Here is a 19,170-nt window from a genome sequence, read left to right as displayed (position 1 = left end):
GAAATAGCATGTGGTGAGAAATTTTAAAAGATATTAGTTCTAATGCATTGGAAATAGATAGAAAATTTTAATGGTTTTGTCTATGATATTGATGGATATTCCCTTGTATGTTTGAAAAACATTTGTATGTCTAAAAGTTTGAAATCATTGGAATTTTATGTTATGTTGAAAATATTTATATCTTAAAATGTTTAAGAAGTATTTATTTGGCTAATGATTTGTACACAACATTTTTTTGTCCATACACAACAACTTACGTTTTAAATGATTGTATTGTACAACTGTATAAAGCATAATTTGTTTTATATGGTTAAAAAGTGTTGTGTACAGATTATTGCCCTATTTGAAAGGTAACTATTAAGATAAATCTTGTCCATAGTTAGTTTATTTGATTACCTAAGTTATTTTCAATTTACCTTGTATAGCTCTTGTAATTGTGTTGTACTCTTGTATTTATATGTGATCATAGATCAATAATATTCAAGGAAAAATGTTTATTCTACTCTCACATAGTATCAACCTAATACATTCCTAAAACCAAAATCCCTAAATTATTCTTATCTCTTGCCGATCGACCCCTTCCCTCACATGATGTCTTCTACTGATTCTTTCTCCCTCAAAACCCTCATTCACATGCTTACAATCAAGTTAACCTCCTCCAACTATCTTCTCTGGAAGAATCAAGTTACTCCACTGCTGCTTCATCAAAAATGGATGAACCATGTTGATGGCTCTGTCGCTACCCCTCCACATACAATCCAAACCGATGGCAAGACCATAAGTCCAGCCTATGTTGTCTGGATTAAACTCAACCGAAAGGTCCTTATTCTTCAATCTTCTCTGTCTGAAGAAGCAATGGCAAAAGTCTTAGGTCTCTCCTCCTCTCATGAAGTCTAGAAAGCTCTATAGTCAGTTTATAGCCATGACTCTATAGAACGCTGTCAAAATTTTAAAGATTTTGTGCAAATTAAAAACGGGTACCCTCTCTTATGAATTTGCTAAGTAGTTTAACTTTATTTGTGATAATCTTGCAGTAATTAGGCAACCGATCACTGGTATTGACAAGATCCACTGGTTCTTATGCGGGTTAGAGTTGTCCTTTGAAACTTTCTCTATTGCCCAATGAGCCACAACTCCATGACCTTCCTTTCGTGGCCTCGTTGCTCAGGTTGAAGGTCACGAGTTATTTGTCTCTTCTCTCCATGAATCAACCCCATCTCCTGCTGCCATCACTGCTAATCCCTCTCGTGAAAGAGGCATGTCTGAACGATCCTCTTATCATGGAAACTCTTCTTTTAGGGGTTGTGGATGTCGACCACTACACTGTCAGTTATGTCGCCATGATGGTCATTATGCTAGTTCATGTCCAGACTTAAGCAGATTTGCTCAAAAGTCCTTTTACTCCATTGCAAATCTTGTTCAAGCCTTCAATATTGATTGCAATATAAATGACTCCACTCCAAATTGGTGTGTGGATACCAACACAACAGATCATATGGCCCCATATTCAACCGATTTTGACTCATCCGCTCCTTATCATGGCAAAGACAAAGTTGCGTTTGGAAATAGTAAGGTGCTCCCTATCTCTCTCATTGGTACATTATCTCTTACACCACACTTGAAATTATGCGATGTTCTTATAGTTCCACACATAAGAAAGAAACTACTTTCTGTGAGTAAGATAACTAATGATTACCCGGTTGACTTCCTGTTTTCTCGGGCTTCTTTTGTTATCCAGGACATAATCAACAAAATAATTCTCGCAACATGAACGCATAAGGATGGTCTCTACATTTTCAATCTCGTCTCTCAAGCTTTGGCAGCATTAGTGATTTCTCCTACTAAAGCTTCTTTTGAATTATGGCATAAAAGACTTGATCATGTTGCTTATGATGTTATTATTCTTAATAACCACAGATATTTGCATGTTACTTCTATTCTACCAAGTCCTAATCTATGTTCTTCTTGTGAACTTTCAAAGCAACATCACTTACCTTTTCAACTGAATGATAAAAAATCCTTACATGTTCTTGATTCGGTATATTATGATTTATGGGGACCAACACCAGTCAATTCTACTGATGAATATCGCTACTATGCTTTGTATATTGATGACTACTCGCGATTCGCTTGGTTTTACCCACTCAAAACCAAAACTGATTTCTATGATGTGTTAGAAAATTTTATAACATTCACGCAAACATAGTTTGCTTGCAAACTAAAGGTTTTTCAAAGTGACAGGGGGACTGAATGTCTAAATAATTGAGTGTGAAAATTATTTCATGATAATGGTACTCACCATCAAATTTCTTGTCCCTACATTCCACCGCAAAATGAACGAGTAGAAAGAAAACATCGTCATTTAACCGAAACGGGACATGCAATGTTATTTGGTGTCAATGCTCCTGCAACTTTTTGGTTTGATGCATTCTCTTCTGCAACTTATGTCATTAATCGCCTACCCATAAAGTTATTACAAAACAAATCCCCATTTGAATTTTTTTTAATGTCACACCCAACTACAACAATTTCAAAGCCTTTGGATGTCGGGTCTTTCCTTATCTACGACCCTACGCAGAGCACAAACTTGCACCATGAAGCATCAAATGCGTCTTTCTTGGCTATTGCACTCAATACAAAGGTACAATTGCTTGGATCCTATCACTTCTCAAGTTTTCATTACGAGGCATGCAAAGTTTGATGAAAGAAATCAAAGTTTTTGGGTTCCGGGGGGAGTATGGTCGCAAGGCTGAAACTTAAAGGAATTGACGGAAGTGCAATGTTTGATGAAAGTTCTTATCCATTATCAAGCAAGACAACTACCCCAAATCTTCTCACCTTATTTATGAGTTCTTATTCAGATAATACACCGCCTCTCTCACCCAACAAGACTACACCAGTACGCTTATCTACATCGCCCACGCCTCAAACAACCACACCTTGTTCTTCTTGTTTACAAGAAGATCATTCACCCACTACAGTTCAAAACAACGATGCTCCTACACCTAATAACACCCCACCACAGTCACCACATAACCACCACATACCACCGCCACATCCCGACCCATCTATGTCACTGACCAGTCCGCCACATCCGTCGCCATCTCCTGGTTGTGGTCAAACTTGAACACATCCTATGAATACTAGATGTAAAATGGGCATTGTAAAACCTCAACATCTTTTTGATCTTCTTGCTACGTCTTAAACACATCTTCATGGTGCATTATTTGCTTCAAATCAGCAGCTAAACTTGATCATTGGAGTCGTGCTGTGACTGAGAAAATACAAGCACTTCACCACAACAACACCTGGACACTTGTTCCACGCCCCTCCGATGCAAATATGGTTGGGTCTAAGTGTATGTTTCGAACCAAATACCATGCCGATGGCACCATTAGTCACCATAAAGCACGTCTTGTTGCGCAAGGTTTCACCCAAATTCTCGAGTTTATTTTTTCTCATACCTTAATCCCTATCATTAAAGCAACCATAGTTCACATTGTTCGTTATCTGTCATTCAAAAATCGGTGGAACCTTCACCAACTAGATGCTAAAAACGCATTCTTGAATGGTCATCTACGTGAAAAGGTATACATGGAAAAACCTTCAGGCCATGTTGATCCAACTCATCCCAATCATGTGTGTCGTCTCAACAAAGCTCTTTACGGTCTTCACCAAGCCCCTCGAGCTTGGTTTCTGATATGTGTATTTTTATATATATTTATGTATAACATATCTTAATATTTTAGCCTTTATTATTATTATTTAGAACTAAAATATACTTAATATGCTTTGAAATATTTAATTACAGTTAAAATGGGAGATGGAATGCAAAAGAAAGAGAATGGAGCTGAAAAGATGCAAAAATGATATTGCTGGCAGATTGACCCCTCTTCAGTGTTTCGGGTATATCTGATGACTCACAAGTCCAATTGACGAGATTCAAAATGTTCTGAAAACTAGAAGAAATTTCCTACGACTTATGTGAGAGGGACTTTTGGCTAATTTGACACTTATCTTATCCAAAATCGGCCTTGAAGATGAAGCATAAAAGCTGGACGGAAATTCCCTCCACGTTACTTATTCCCCAAGCACCACTTTCCTTATCTTTATTTGCTTAATCCCTAAGCCACATTAGTTTCCTTATTCCAATCCAACTCTAATATTCCATATAATTCCATCTCCATCAACTATAAATACCCCATATCATTCCACCAGTTTGATAATCTATGATATTCCACTTCGACTTGTGCAACAAGAAAACTTCATAGTTGCCGTTTTGAGGGTCTAGGAGGCGGCCGGAAGGCCGTTAAGCTAACGGGAGCGGAGATCAGAAGGATTGGAGAGCGGATACATGTCGGTAATCATATGGGTTGTTAACGTGACCATGTTTAGCTGTAATACCATGTTTATTTATTAGATAAATAAATAAATTAATGAACAAATGGTAGCCCTAAAATAAATAATTACATATCCAAGGATGGTCTCGAGGAGCTAATTGTCACAAGTTTAGAAGATGGAGGTTAAAAGTGTAAAATCCGGACTTAATTTGTAAGTATTAATGAGGGCGGGGTCTAAATTGTAACTTCTGGGACTTTATTTGAAGGAATTTTAGAGGCTTAGGGGATGTAATGTAAGTTTTGGATTTCTTTCGAAAGAAAATTGAAGGGCAGGGACTAATTATGTCATTATGGTTCAAAGTTCTAAAGGAGCGGTATATATGGTGTTAGCGTCCGTCTAACCCTAACCCTAAGCGCCCTAATTCTTCAGCCGCCACCTTCTTTGCGTAGCCACCACTCCCATCGGCTCTTCCTGTTCCGATCAACCAAAGACCGTCGAGACCATTGCTGCCGGTGACGCTGTGAGTGGCTTAGAGGGACACCGAGACCGGAGATGTTTCCCCGACGAGTGTCAACGAACCCGAGGCACACTGAAGAATCGATCGACTGCCTCCTAGCCTCCACCGTTCTCATTCTTCTTCTCCTTCTTCAACCGCCGCATGGACCGACTGCTGCCTACGCCGTCAGTGGAGCCACAACATCAGTCGACGACGAGGCTGCGAGCCGCCAACTGCCATTGTCACCTTGCTGCTTCCGCCGCCAGGGAGCTAGAGCGTGGATGCCGCTTTTGTTTGATCATTAGTTGCTACTGCCACCTTCGTGGGTCTCTGTCGTTCATTGAATGCCACCATGTGGGTGGCTGCTTTCGGGGTCCGAGCAAAATGCATAGGGGTCGCTACCCTAGTCCGCCGCCACTAGCCATCGGAGAAGGTGGTTGTGCGTGTTTTAGTGTGTGTGGTTTATTGCTACAGTAGAGTGGGTGTTGTGTGGATGTTGGTTAGCCAGAAACTATGAAGATAACCACCATGGCCGCCGGCCATGGTGGCTACCGCCATGCGCCGCCGTCGGCCACCATTAGGTGGTTGTGTGTGTGTGTTAGTATTAGTGTGAGTGTGTGTTATTTTGAGATTTTGCATTGTAACTGTAATAGTGTCGAAATAATGAAATGAAATCTCAAACCACCACCGTAGGGTGGTGGCTGCCACCACCGGCCGCCGTGTCGGGTGGCGGTGTGCCTTGTCTCGATTGTGTTGATTCGTTTGGAGAGTTTGAAACCCTAATGGGCCCAAGGAAGCCCTAATGGGCCTAATAAGACTTAATGGGCTTAATAAAACCTTAATGGACCCTAATAAAACCCTAATGGGCTTAATGACATTCTAGTGGGCCTAGTAGGCCCAATAAAGCCCTAATTGATCTAGAAGCCCAACAAGTTAATAAATGGGTTAGTCTTTGGGTTGGAAAACACTAATGCCAATTAAACTCTAATTTGTGAGAATTAATCGGGAAGCACACGAGAATGATTTAATAACTTGAGATATTAAATAATAAACTTTGGCAAAGATTAATCTAAGCGATAATGGACTTAATGGATTAAGTCCTTAATGGATTAAGTCCCTAATGGGTTAAGTAGGAAACTTAACCCTAATCATCATTTTATGGGAAACCCTAATTTCACTTGGGTTTATTGTTGGGCCTTCCTTTTGGGCCTTGATGATCGGGTTATTAATGGGTCATCCAAAGTCAAGCAATTAGACTAGAATAATTTAATGGGCCTAGGGTAAGTCCCATGTAAGGGGCTTAGGCCTAATTTGGAAAATTGGGCCATAGATGGGCCATAGTTTGGGCCTTAATGATTATATGATGTTGGGCCTCAGAATGAGACCATGTATAGGCCTAGGCCCAATTTGGAAAATTGGGCCATGTGTTGGGCTTTGATTTCCTAGTTGACTTTGGGCCTACGGGTTGGGCCTTGGGCTTGAATAAGCCAAGCTTGGGGTAACGTAATTATCCAAAGTAAGTGTTTATGGTTATGTAGTGGGACCCAATTATTAATTGGGTGATGTTTTGATATTGACAGATCGGGAATCTGTCATCCAGCAGCTGGGGTTGAGTCTGCGGGACTTCAGCAGTGTGGGATTGTGTCTACGGCACTTCAGCAGTGTGAGGTGAGTTACCTTCCAGTAGCGGTGGGTCTACGGCCACAATGCCGGCCCACCAGTAGGAGTTGTATATTAGATGATTGTCTTTGTGATATCATCTAGGTTTGCTACTACCTGATATGTTATATGCTGGCATGATATGTTATATGTGATAGTAGTAGAGTTCGGTTGTTAGGACCGAAGGGTAGGTCAGACACCCCAGATATGTCTGACAGCATGTGATGATATGTTTATATGTTGGCATGATATGTTATATGTGATAGTGATGGTAGGAGGGGAATAGTCCACAAGTTCGGTTGTTAGGGCCGAAGGGTAGTTCGGACACCACAGGTGTGTCTGATAGTATGTTTGTGTTATGATATTTGTGATAGTAGCTGAGTGTGGGCAAGTCCCGTATCTCAGAGATAGTGGAGTGTGGGCGAGGCCCGTACCTCCATGAGTGTGGGCGAGGCTCGTATCTCCTAACTTTTTAGTATATGATTGTATATACTTGCATGTTATGGTTTAGTAGCTGAGTGTGGGCAAGGCCCGTATCTCAGAGATAGTGGAGTGCAGGCGAGGCCCGTATCTCCCAGCTAGCGGAGTGTGGGCAAGGCCCGTACCTCCATGAGTGTGGGCGAGACCCGTATCTCCTAGCTGTTCATTATATGATTGTATAGTATGTGGTATGATGGGGGAACTCACTAAGCTTCGTGCTTACGGTTTTCAGTTTTGGTTTCAGGTACTTCGTGTTTAAAGGAAAGGAGCCGGCTTGATCGTAGCGTATCACACTATGTTTTACGCACATGAGATCTTTGGGATTACACTCTGATATGGTTTTATGATAATATGTTTTGAATATTGACACTTTAGTTTGACACGAGATTCTATTATGAATGTTTTTTTTATACTGATGGTTTTATGTAATAATTTAATTAAAACGAAATTTTTGGCCTTGAATTTTGGGATGTTACATTAGCATTCCATTGTGTTACTATTCTGTATTTAGTTTCTGATTTAGGTGTAAAAACCTTTTTCTTTGCGTTTATGATTGAATGAAGCTTTGATTATTAGACTAATTGCTATATTGAATTATTTGTTTATGTTTAATTTATCTTGCCAAGCTTGTTAGAAGATCCTTACGTATTAATGATAATTATTTGCTGTTAATTATTAAGTAAATTGAGTTGTATGAACATCTGCTTGATTGCTTGTTGCTTATGATTTTGATGACCATCGAGATTATAAGTCTAAGAATAACGAATGTGAAACTAGGATTAACTTGGGAATAAGTAAGTTAATGTGTGAGCCTTGTTTGATGACCATCAACAAGAGGTTAAATTGAATTAGTAATTTGATTAACTATATTTACAAGTCTTGCTTGATACGAACTGAACACTAGGAAGCATGTTAGTTTAATCAACTGATCACTGTTTGAATTGACTTGTTTGCTAAAGGATTAGTTGTAGTGAACGCGAATCTAATATTTTAGGAATCGGTGAACATAAATAAATGAATTTATGTATGCAATTATCTATGGTTTTAAGGTGTAATTTATCTAAATCAAAGTACCTGAAGAGATTTGTTTTCCTGTTAGTTTATCGAAAGTTGTTAATTAATTGTTAGTTTGAGATTTATTAAACTATTTCTTTATTCTTTCATGTGACCTGTAACCTATAATCAAATATTTTAAATTAATTCACCACCGTTCTCTGTGATCGACACCCGACTTACCTAAGCTATACTGTAATCTGACTAGGTACACTGCCTATAAGTGCATAGTTAGTCTAAGTTTGTTAGGTCATAAATATTAAAATTAGTGGGTACTTTTGTGCACATCAGTTTCAACAACTAATTTCTCTTTTGTCCACACAAGGATTCAAATGTAGCCAAGTCGATACGTCTCTTTTTGACTTTCATCGTAACATCTACCTTCGATATTTATTAGTATACATAAATGACATTATTCTAATTGATCATGAGACCTCCATTACTCGTTTCATAAGTCTCTTGAAGAATGAATTTTCCATCAAGGATCTAGGCAAATTAAGCTATTTTCTTGGCCTTGAGGCCTCTTATACTTTCGATGGTTTGTTTCCAAACCAAAGTAAGTATGTTCATGATATTCTAAGTCGGGCATGTCTTCTTGATTCCAAACTTGTTGGAATGCCATTTGCCATAAATGATGTTTTTGCCAAAATGGGACTCCTTTTCACGACTCAACCCTCTATCGATCCTTTGTTAAAGCTCTTCAGTATTTGACTATCACCAGACCAGACATCTCATATGCTATTAATCAAGAAAGTCAGTTCCTCTACTCTCCAACACATGAACACTTTACTTTAGTAAAAAGGATTATGTGATACATCAACGACATTCTCAATCATGGTCTTTAATTTTCGTGTCCTACCAAATCTATGCTCATTGGCTACTCAGATGCAGAGTGGGCACGTTGTATTGAAACCATACGTTCCACCTATGGCTACTCGTCTTCTTTGGTAGAAATCTTGTGTCTTGGAGTGCGAAAAAACAACCTACCATTTCAAGATCCAATTGTGAATCTGAATAGCGAGCCATGGCGAACACCATTGCCAAGCTTATATGAATTTCTCATTTCTTATGTAACTTAAATGCATTACCAACTGAACGCCCAACGTTACTTTGTGACAACTTAAGCGCCATTTTCCTAATTTAAAACGCAGTAGCACACAAGAGAGTTAAACATATCGATATTGATCACCATTTCGTTCGAGAACTTGTATTTTCAGGAAAACTTCATACGAAATTTGTTCCTACCAAGCTTCAGGTGGCTGACATTTTCACCAAACCATTACCAAGATCGTTCTTTGAATAGTTTCGAGATCAACTGAGAGTGCATCCACCACCCATACGCTTGAGGGGGGTATTGGAGATAAGTCCTATCCATGGTTAGTTTATTTGATTACCTAAGTTATTTTTAATGTACCTTGTATAGCTCCTGTAATTGTGTTGTACTCTTGTATTTATACGAGATCATACATCAATAATATTCAAGGGGAAAGATTTATCCTACTTTTACAGTAACGAACTTTCATCTTTGTTCAAATTTAGGTACTAATATTTTTTCTCTCTTGATTTACCAATAAATTATTTGAAAATGTTCATATTTACCCTTATGACTGTGTACAACTTGTCATATGGGTAAAATATGTACAATTTCAAATAATTCATGGGTAAATGAAGTACGAAAAAAATTAATGACTAAATGTAAACAAAGTTGAAATTTCGTTACCCATTAAAAATAATGTATGTCATAACTACCTCCTCTTTAAAATAGATTATGTCTTCGAAATCAGGCTAAGCGAATAACCGAAGGTAAAGTTATATTGTCTCATAATCGATTTCCCATATCATAGTAACACCTCTATGAAGTTTCACGTTGAATTTTCACTAATTTGACTTCCTTTCTACGTAACATTTTGATATTTCTATTTAATATAGCTAAAAGTTTTTCTATATATTGAACATCGTTATCAGTATGGATGACTGCACATTTTTTTCTTATGCTAAACATGTGGTATTATGAATACCTTGTAACTTAGGAGGTACATCTAATCGGTATGTTTGTGATATGATTATTTCTAATACGTTAAAAAGTCCATGAATACGAGGACTAAGTTTCCCACACTTCTCAACTCTAATCAATCCTTTCCAAGGTGATATGGTGAGCATAAATTTATCTAAACTAGAACTTGATTCGACATCTCTTCTAGCTAACAAAACAAAGTTATGCGCTTCCGTCCATAAAGAGCTTCAGTTGGTGTCATGCCAATAAATTCACTATTCCAAATTTCCAATACTACGCCACCAAATATTCAAAACATGTCTCGTTTATCGCGATAGTTTCTAAATTGTCTTCTAATGCATTATAGTGTTAGAAAATCTTATCGATGTAATATATGTTCTATACATTTATGTGTATTCACATTGAGTGTCGGAAAGAGAGCAGTCTGACGACTTAAAAGGTTAACGAATTTTCAACTTTGTTCACATTTAGGCACTAAATTTTTTTTTTTTCGTGTTTGATTTACCCATGAATTATTTGAAATTGTTCACATTTTACACTTATGACCGTCCACAACCGGTCATATGGGTAAAATGCAACCAGTTTCAAATAACTTATGAGTAAATCAAACACGAAAAAAGTTCAACGACTAAATGTAAACAAAGTTGAAAGTCCGTCACTTTTTTAGATCATTCCTTTTATTTGTATAGACTCTGCGAGAAGGAGAGTATTACCTTAGGCTATGTTGGCATCGAACATATAGTTTTTTGTTTATTGACTTGTTTAGGTTCTCATTTTGATGTTGGAGTCTGACCAACAAATAAAATAGAGATTAAATTCCTGTGGACACAAAACAACTATAAAAAATCTCTTTCCATTAGGTATCAGTCTTTGACACTTTCAATAAACGATAAAGTAAAGGATTTAAAGGGGGTGTCATTAAAAAAAAAAAAAAAAAAAAAAAAAAAAAAAAAACTACTGTATTTTTAAGAAACATCATATGGAGAATAAATTTCCGGTTGAAGTTATATTCAACTGTATTGAAGTTATATGAGTGATTATGAATTATCGGTTGAATAATTATTAATCTTAATTCAATACTAAGTTGCATTATTAGGCTCTAACGTTATTTTATTTATCTAATTATCCGGTTAAAATTAGCTTTTTAACCAAACCAAATTTTATTAATATAATCCAAACAAGCTAATATATTTTGATCGGAAAAAAAAATCATTAGGGTTATTACAAGATTTCCAACATTGTTTAATATTTTTATGAAAGCAAAAATATGATGATATCAGTTTTACTTGTTTTTTGTTACCGGTGATAATTTATAAAGCGACTACAGATTATTTAAATTTCCTGACATTACTAGAATTAACCTAATTCAAGTGTCCATTCATGGAAAAGAGTAAATTCGAATACTTTGATTATAACAAAAACTAAAAAAATAGGGTTTTTAGTCGTTCATGGTTAAAAACAAATCAACAAATATGTGTTTAAACGACGGTAATTCGTAAATATTTTACTCCTTTGGTCATGTAAACGACAACCTACCTTATACGGATCCAAAGTCGAAGTAGAGTATATGGGTGTTGCCAATGTTGTAGCTAAAAGATGTTGAATCTGCAACCTCTTTTGTGAGCTTTACTCTCCTATTTGTAAAGCTATTATAGTTTATTAAGACAACATCAGTGCAGTTTATCACCAACAACCATGTACCACTCCAAACAACGAAGCACATAAAAATTAATATCCATTTTGTTTGCGACAAACCAACCACTTGCCAACTTCAAGTTTTCCATGTCCCCTCAATTCATCAGTATGTTAACATCTTCACTAACGACCTTCCTACGTCTCTCTTTATGGACTTTAAAGACAGTTTGAGTGTTCGATCCCAAACTCTAACTCAAATTATACATGTCTTTTAGTATATATTTATGTCTTACCTTATTGTATCTTAGCATAGGCCCTTGTAGTGTAGTAGTCCAGTCAATCCAAATCAATAAGAAATCATTTATGGAAGATATTCTAAATTTATACCGTGTTAAATGGGTATCAACGGTGGTTGAGTCTGCTATTAAAGACAATTTCCTATGCGAGATGGATTCATGGGTCCATGAGACATGGTGTTAGGACCATTGTTTTCTTGCATCTTTCATCCACATGAACAATTAACGAGGGTGATAAAAGGTGGGGTTGTGTTTTTGCTACTACTATATTTTTCGAACCAAATTTGAAATTCTGTCCCAAAATAGAATAAAAATGGTTCGTTTGTTATTTTAGACTCCTCTGTATTTGATATAAAATTTAATAGTTTTAAAACTTCAATCAAATATCTAAAGTATCATCAAAATAACAAAATTTTTGATCGAGAGGCCGGATCGAGCATACTAAATTCACTGCTGATGAGTTTTGGCCTGGAAGGCCACTTTTCTTGAAATTTTTTCTGATAGAACGAGAGAACTTCACCTTTTATTACTGCCACATCAGTGTTCCAGGATCCATTGATAATCAACCCATGAATGTGGTTCTTGTTTTTCTTGTTGTTTACATACCCATGGAAAAAACGGGTATCCTCATCTCCATCGACTGTCCATCGGATTCTAGCCTTTTGTTTTAAGTCAATGATAGCCAATTTTCAAGCTCAATTATCCTTTGAACACCAAGTCTCCTCTCATGTAATTCCAACACTGATAACGAATTATTTTCAGCAGCTATGTCGAGTTCCTGTACCCTACGTTTAAGCTTCAACAGCTCCTCCGTCTCCTTAGGGTGATCCTTTGCTCTCCACTTCTTTATTTCATTTTTTATGAATCGAAATTTGGCAGCGAGGTAAGCATCCGGGTTGCCATATCCCTTGAATTTCTCCCACGATTCATTGATGATTTGCTCGAATCCGTCTCTTTTCATCCATGAGTTGAAGAATCTAAATGGTGGTTTTCCAAAATCAGCTTTGTTGGTCTTAAGAATGATGGGGCAGTGATCTGAAGTCTCCCATGGAGCAGCTGTGACTGACACAGAGGGGGATAGGCTAAGGAACTTATTACAAAAAAGAAATCTAGGGGTGTTCATTTGGATGGATCGGTTCGATCCAATCCAATTAAGTAAATCCAAATTGATTTCGGTTTTCAAAATATGAATCCGAATAATCCAAACTAAATTCAAATCCGAACCGATCCGATCCATTTACAATTCGGTTGGATCGGTTTTTATAATTCGGTTTTCAAAAGCTTAAACATTTTAAAATGACATATAATTATAATATTATTCAATTTTTATAGAAAAAGTAAAAAAATATTTAATTGTGATTTAAAATTTATAAACTACTAAGAATGTGTATTATACTTTAATATTTAATAGATAAAGAACTTTTAAGAGAAAATGCATATTAATGTTTTTTAGTAGATGAAACTTTTTGAACTTATTTAAAAAAATAAATTATAAAATTAATAAATAGTTATAGTTATATTAAAAATAAATAAATAATAAATTGTTATTCGGTTTTTTTTGGATTATTCGGTTCATATTTTATAAACTAAAACCAATCCGAAATCCAAAATAGTAATTCGGTTTTGTCGAAAATCAATCCAAAAATCCGAATATCCGAACCAAATAGTCTAATCCAATTTGTCCAATTGTACAATTCGGTTTTATCCAAATAATGAACAGTGTTAAAGAAATCTATCTAGTTTGCTCATCTTGACATCCGTCTGGCTGTAATAGGTGAATCTGTGCCCCCCCATTCTCGGTTCATGCAGACATTCTTTTTCGATGAATCTATTAAACCAGAAGGCTTTAGACGGGTTGAATTGGGAGTTAAATCTTTCACAGTCCTTCCTTACGGTGTTAAAGTCTCCAAAAATTATCCAAGTTCCAGCTTTAGTGGATTTAATGTGTTTTAGTTCTTCCCAAAGCTTCTTATTACTTTGTGGATCATGAGGCCCATAAACATTTGCAACAATCAATTGACCTTGAACACCCGACCACTTACCAATTGTGATTAGGAAATGTCTCGCCTTTATGACTTTGTCAAACCTAGAATAATTTGGAGTCCCAAACACTGAGCAGTCCTCCCGATCTTCCTGTGTACGGTGTTGCAGCGAATCCGAATTCTCCATTATACCAGCAACCAGCTACATGTATGTTGTTTTCATCGGATAGTTGCGTTTCCTGCATACCCATGAACGAAATGCGATATTTCATTGATAACCTTCGCACCCATGAGACCTTATACCCTTCTCCGATGCCCCTTACATTTAGACTTAGACAAATCATCAGGGTTTGTTTATCTCTCCAATTTCTCCCATTGCTTCTAGTAGTACCGGGTTAGTTGAGTCGATCTCAAAACCCAATTCCTTACCAACATCAGCCGTTTTACTCACTTCCATAGACAGAGACCTGGAGCACGAAGAGGAACCATTGTGCAAAGCCACCGGGTTTTTATTAAGATCAATGTTGGAGGGAGTATGATCAACTTCGATTAAATTCTTTCCTTGGGACGCCATGACCAGAGGGAGACTGTGCTTTGCTTCCGTTAGGTCTATCATATGGGGTATCGAGTTAAGGGGAAAGTCCGACCCAGAATTGTCATACCTTTTTCGTTTGCCTAAAGATCCAGGAATGTTTTGGTTTTGGGCTGGGATATATGAAGCACCATCAATATTGGGGGATGGGAAGGGCCCAAAGCACCCATGTGGGAGCCCGGTAACAAAATTATTCATGTGGGCTGTTGGAGGGGGAATGGTAATTACTTCAGTGGACCTAATCGTATCATCTCGATTTTTGGGAGATGGGAATATATCGTTACCAATTGTTCTGGAATAATTCTCAGGCGACGATCCATCTGACTCCATAGGGAATGTCGCTGGTCGTTGCGGGTTCCCAGATGTCTCTTGGTCTACTCTAATCGGCCCCGGCGATTCCTCCGGCATATCCGAAAATTTTTTCATCTCCGACGATCTTTCCCCTTGTAATGGTTCCTCCCTTACAGCTGAAGATTCCTTGCGTTTGGATACCGGGCTTATTTCTCCTTCCTCCATTTCACCGACGTCTTCATGCATCCACGTATCCGAGACTCCCTCTTCATCGTCATTTTCTTCATCAGATACATCTGCTTCACTTAGTTCTTCTTTCTCATATTAGTCTTCATTTTGGTCGAACTTAAAAGGAAACCAATCTTCATCGAACTCAGTAATACCAAGTTTTATAAACTCTCCTTCACATGGTACAAAGATCTCATCATTTATTCTCATCCTCCTTTTGGTAGGAATTTCGATTTTTACACAGGAAAGATCCACGCGGTTAGGAAGTTCATCAAATGGTGCAATTGTGGTCCCATATCCTTCTGTTATTCTTGTGAAGTTACTTTCCCCCATAGATGTAGAGGAAGACCAACGATCCTAATCCATGCAACCCTATCAAATTCACGATCTATCTTCTCTGCCCAATCAACCCATTTCAAGTGCTCCTGTCATCGTTCTTTATTATCTTTGAACCCCTTTGCAGTGACAGAGTCATTGAACTACAGTAAGACTTTCAGTCCTCCTACATATTTGTTCTCCATGAGAATATCATTTCGGAACGACAACAACTTGGGTAGGTGTCCCAAGTGGTCTAACGACCTTGCCTCCCCAATGAGGTACGTCTTCCTTAACCAGTTTTGCGTATCCCTGCGTAAGGCAATATGTGGGGGAATTGGAGGCGGGGGCGGAGGTGCAGTGTGAGCATGCCTTTTTTGACCAAGAACTTCTGCAAACGTCCTGTGGTCCCTGGATCCCCCCCCCCAGACCCCATGTACGGGTTGTTTACCAGTGAAAGAATCATTGTGTCTCCCAGTAGGGTTGCTGTTTATGTTCCTTGCCATGGTCAGGATCTCTTTTCTCTTGTGCAACGCCATATTCACCTCAAGTTTTCTTCCTCTAACCATTGTGCCATCGAGTCTAATCTCCATATCTTTTACATTTTTCACATCTGCGAACCTGATGAAGGCGCCTGGCCCAGATGGATTCACCTTTGATTGTAGCACCTGGTTCCTGGTACGTAAAATTTATCTTAGTGTTTTTCATTTTTAGCCTTGGACTCGGCGAGTTATAGGTCCGACTCGCTGAGTAGAGACGGGATCCGGAACACGTTTAAGTTGGCGACTCGGCGAGTCCATAATCTGGATTCGGCGAGTCCCCGCTGTCTGATGAAACCCTAAATTTCAAGGGTTTGCACCCTATTTAAACCCTCTTATCCGCCCCCAACCTCGCCCCCTTCACCCTCAGAGCTCTATACTTCGCTCAAGCCTTGTCCCTTGTGAGTTTGAAGCATTTTGGTGTGTTTTCTTGAAGATTTGGAGAGGGAAGGAGAGTAGATCAAGAAGAGAAGAAGGAGGCCAAGCATATTTGTGTTATCTCAGTGATTTCCTGGAGGTATAACTTAGTTTCCCTCTGTTTTCATGCTTATTGTCCTTTATAGCTCCATGAAAGTCCTTCTTGAGCCTTTCCCCAAGCTTGTTTGTGCATTATGGTTTGTAATAAGTTGTTAGCCTCTAGATCTAGGCATGATTGAGCTCCAGGAGCTTGGATCTACTGCCTTTATGAAGCCATATTGCATGAAAGCCCTAGATCTATTCTTTTGGTGCATTTTGAGCCCTAAAACCTTCATTGGTGATTATTTACACGTAAAGTTGGAAACTATATGTGTTATTCATGCCCTAGAAACCTAGATCTATGATTCAAGCAAGATCGAGTATATAGTTTTTGCATGTGACAGACTCGGGGAGTCGTTCATCGGACTCGGCGAGTCGAGTCACGAGTCCCCGAGTTTTCCCTTTTTTGTGTTTGCGGGGTGGAGTAGTGAGTCGTGGGATATGACTCAGTGAGTCGGAAGCCAGACTCACTCATGAAGTAACTCGGCGAGTCAATGCCATGACTCGGCGAGTTCAAGGCAATCTTCTTGCCTCAAGAACAACTCGGCGAGTTGTTCATACAACTCGGCGAGTCACAGCATAGAGTGTTCTTCGGATGAAGATGAACTCGGCGAGTTGTTCATACAACTCGGTGAGTGGGATGAAGGACTATTGGCCTTGGGTTTAGAAGGAAAACCCGTCGAGTCAACGCCTAAATCGACGAGTAGAGACGGATTTATGGTCAGACTAAGGGACAGGGACTCGGCGAGTTGGCAAGCCAACTCGGCGAGTCAGGTCAACTGGCAGTTGACTTTGACTTTGACTCTTGGCTGGTTAGGGGTAAATGGTCATTTTACCCTGAGGTAGGCTAGTAGTATTTGACTAAGTGTTTTGTGGGAATTATTAGCCGGAGGATTTCCGGAGCAGCAGCAGTAGAAGACAGTTAGTTCCCACACCGATCAGCAGCTACTTTGAGGTGAGTTACCTTCCAGGAGCGGTGGGTCTACGGCCACAATGCCGGCCCACCAGTAGGAGTTTTATGTTAGATGATTGTCTTTGTGATAACATCTAGGTTTGCTACTACTTGGTATGTTATATGCTGGCATGATATGTATATCTGATAGTAGTAGAGTTCGGTTGTCAAGACCGAAGGGTAGGTCAGACACCCTAGATATTTTTGGCAGTATGTGATAATATGTTTATATGCTGCCATGATATGTTATATGTGATAGTGGTAGTAGGAGGGAATAGTCCCCAAGTTTCGGTCGTTAGGACCGAAGGGTAGATCGGACACCCCAGATATGTCTGATAATATGTTATGTTATGATATATGTGATAGTAGCAGTAGGGGGTGAAATAGTCCCCGAGGATCGGTTGTTAGGATGGATGGGTAGTCAGCACCCCAGAAAGGCTTGACACGGGTAGTCAGCACCCCAGAACGGCTTGACACGGGTAGGTCGGCACCCCAGAATGGCCGTACCGGGTAGGTCGGGCACCCCAGAATTGTCCGACAATATGCATGATATGTGATTGTATGGTATGTGGTATGTTGGGGGAACTCACTAAGCTTCGTGCTTATAGTTTTCAGTTTTGGTTTCAGGTACCTCTTCTTCGAAGGGGAAGGAGCTGGCGCGGTAGCGGTACATCACACACATGCTTTGTATTCCGCATTATGATATCTTCCTCGGGAATTGTACTCTGACACTTTTATGTTTATGACAATGTTTTCCCGACATGCAACATCTTTTGTGAAATGATATGATCGTTGAATGATTTATTCCTAAATGTTTTGCTAAGTACCTGTTTTAAAAATGAAATTTTTGGCTTGTATTTTTGGGATGTTACAAGTTGGTATCAGAGCCCTGGTTTGAGGGATTCGAACACACCTTCGGGGGTGACTGAACTCAAATCGAGGGATTAAAAGATTTTAATGAAGAAAATATTTTCTGAAAAGCTAAGTAAAGAGTTTTAAGAAGGAACGAAGTGTGTGATGTGCGCGACCGGCCGAGCTCAAGTAAGTATTCCCCAAAGTACCCATACAAGCTTCTATTATGTTATTCAGTTTCAGTAGAACAACATGATAGAATAGGACTAAGGATCTAGGAGTGATGCCTTATGTGCCTGCTTTATGTGCTTCAGTGTATGAAAATTGCATGCTAGAATTGAGTAGATAGCAGTAGGGTAGCCTGTTTAGGTTATGCCTGATAGTACGAGTTTAGCACTGTATGCTAGTTCAGTTTTTCTCTATGAGAACCGATTTGCTTGAAATTGTTCCCTTTTGTCTGAATGTTGCTTGCTCTGTGCTTTGTGGGATTCTGAGTGATGGGAGTTAGCCATTAAGTGAATACGTCACGTCACATGTGATCAGGGTTGAATAATCTTAGAGTGCTGGATTTGGCCCTATTGCGCAGCTCTTGTTTGAGTCTAACCGCTATAGGGACGAATCTGTTACTCGAAGGATTATCTGAGCCTCATCACATGTGATGGTGTTCAGGTAATGGCTAACTGGCATCATAAGGATGCCTTCAGCAGCTGAGGACCGGGTCGAGTGGAGTTAGAGATTTTCCTAGGGCAAGCCTAGAATGAGTATAGCGGTGATCAGCGGTAGAGACAGGGACCTGGTGGAGTCAAGGCAGTCCTTGGAGAAGGTACGGATAGATTTGGAAGGTAGTATGGGCCCGTACTACTGAAAGCAGAGGATTCGTACCCGAACCGAGGAAGGCCAAGATAAGACCAGGAAACTTGTAGTAGGTG

General features: G+C 38.9%; 1 long non-coding RNA gene across 1 annotated transcript; it reads left to right on the top strand.

Moving 5' to 3' along the window:
- The first annotated feature begins 498 nt into the window (after positions 1-498).
- Positions 499-2,595, top strand: LOC122195984 (uncharacterized). The gene is made up of 3 exons (XR_006187155.2): positions 499-871; positions 1,035-1,573; positions 1,739-2,595. It is a non-coding gene; the product is annotated as an uncharacterized LOC122195984 (long non-coding RNA).
- Positions 2,596-19,170: the final 16,575 nt, after the last annotated feature.

This window comes from Lactuca sativa, chromosome 1 (genome assembly GCF_002870075.4).
Source record: "Lactuca sativa cultivar Salinas chromosome 1, Lsat_Salinas_v11, whole genome shotgun sequence".
Taxonomy (NCBI): Eukaryota; Viridiplantae; Streptophyta; class Magnoliopsida; order Asterales; family Asteraceae; genus Lactuca; species Lactuca sativa.
The sequence above is the reverse complement of the archived record's forward strand: the minus strand, read 5'-3'. Positions and strand labels throughout refer to the sequence as shown.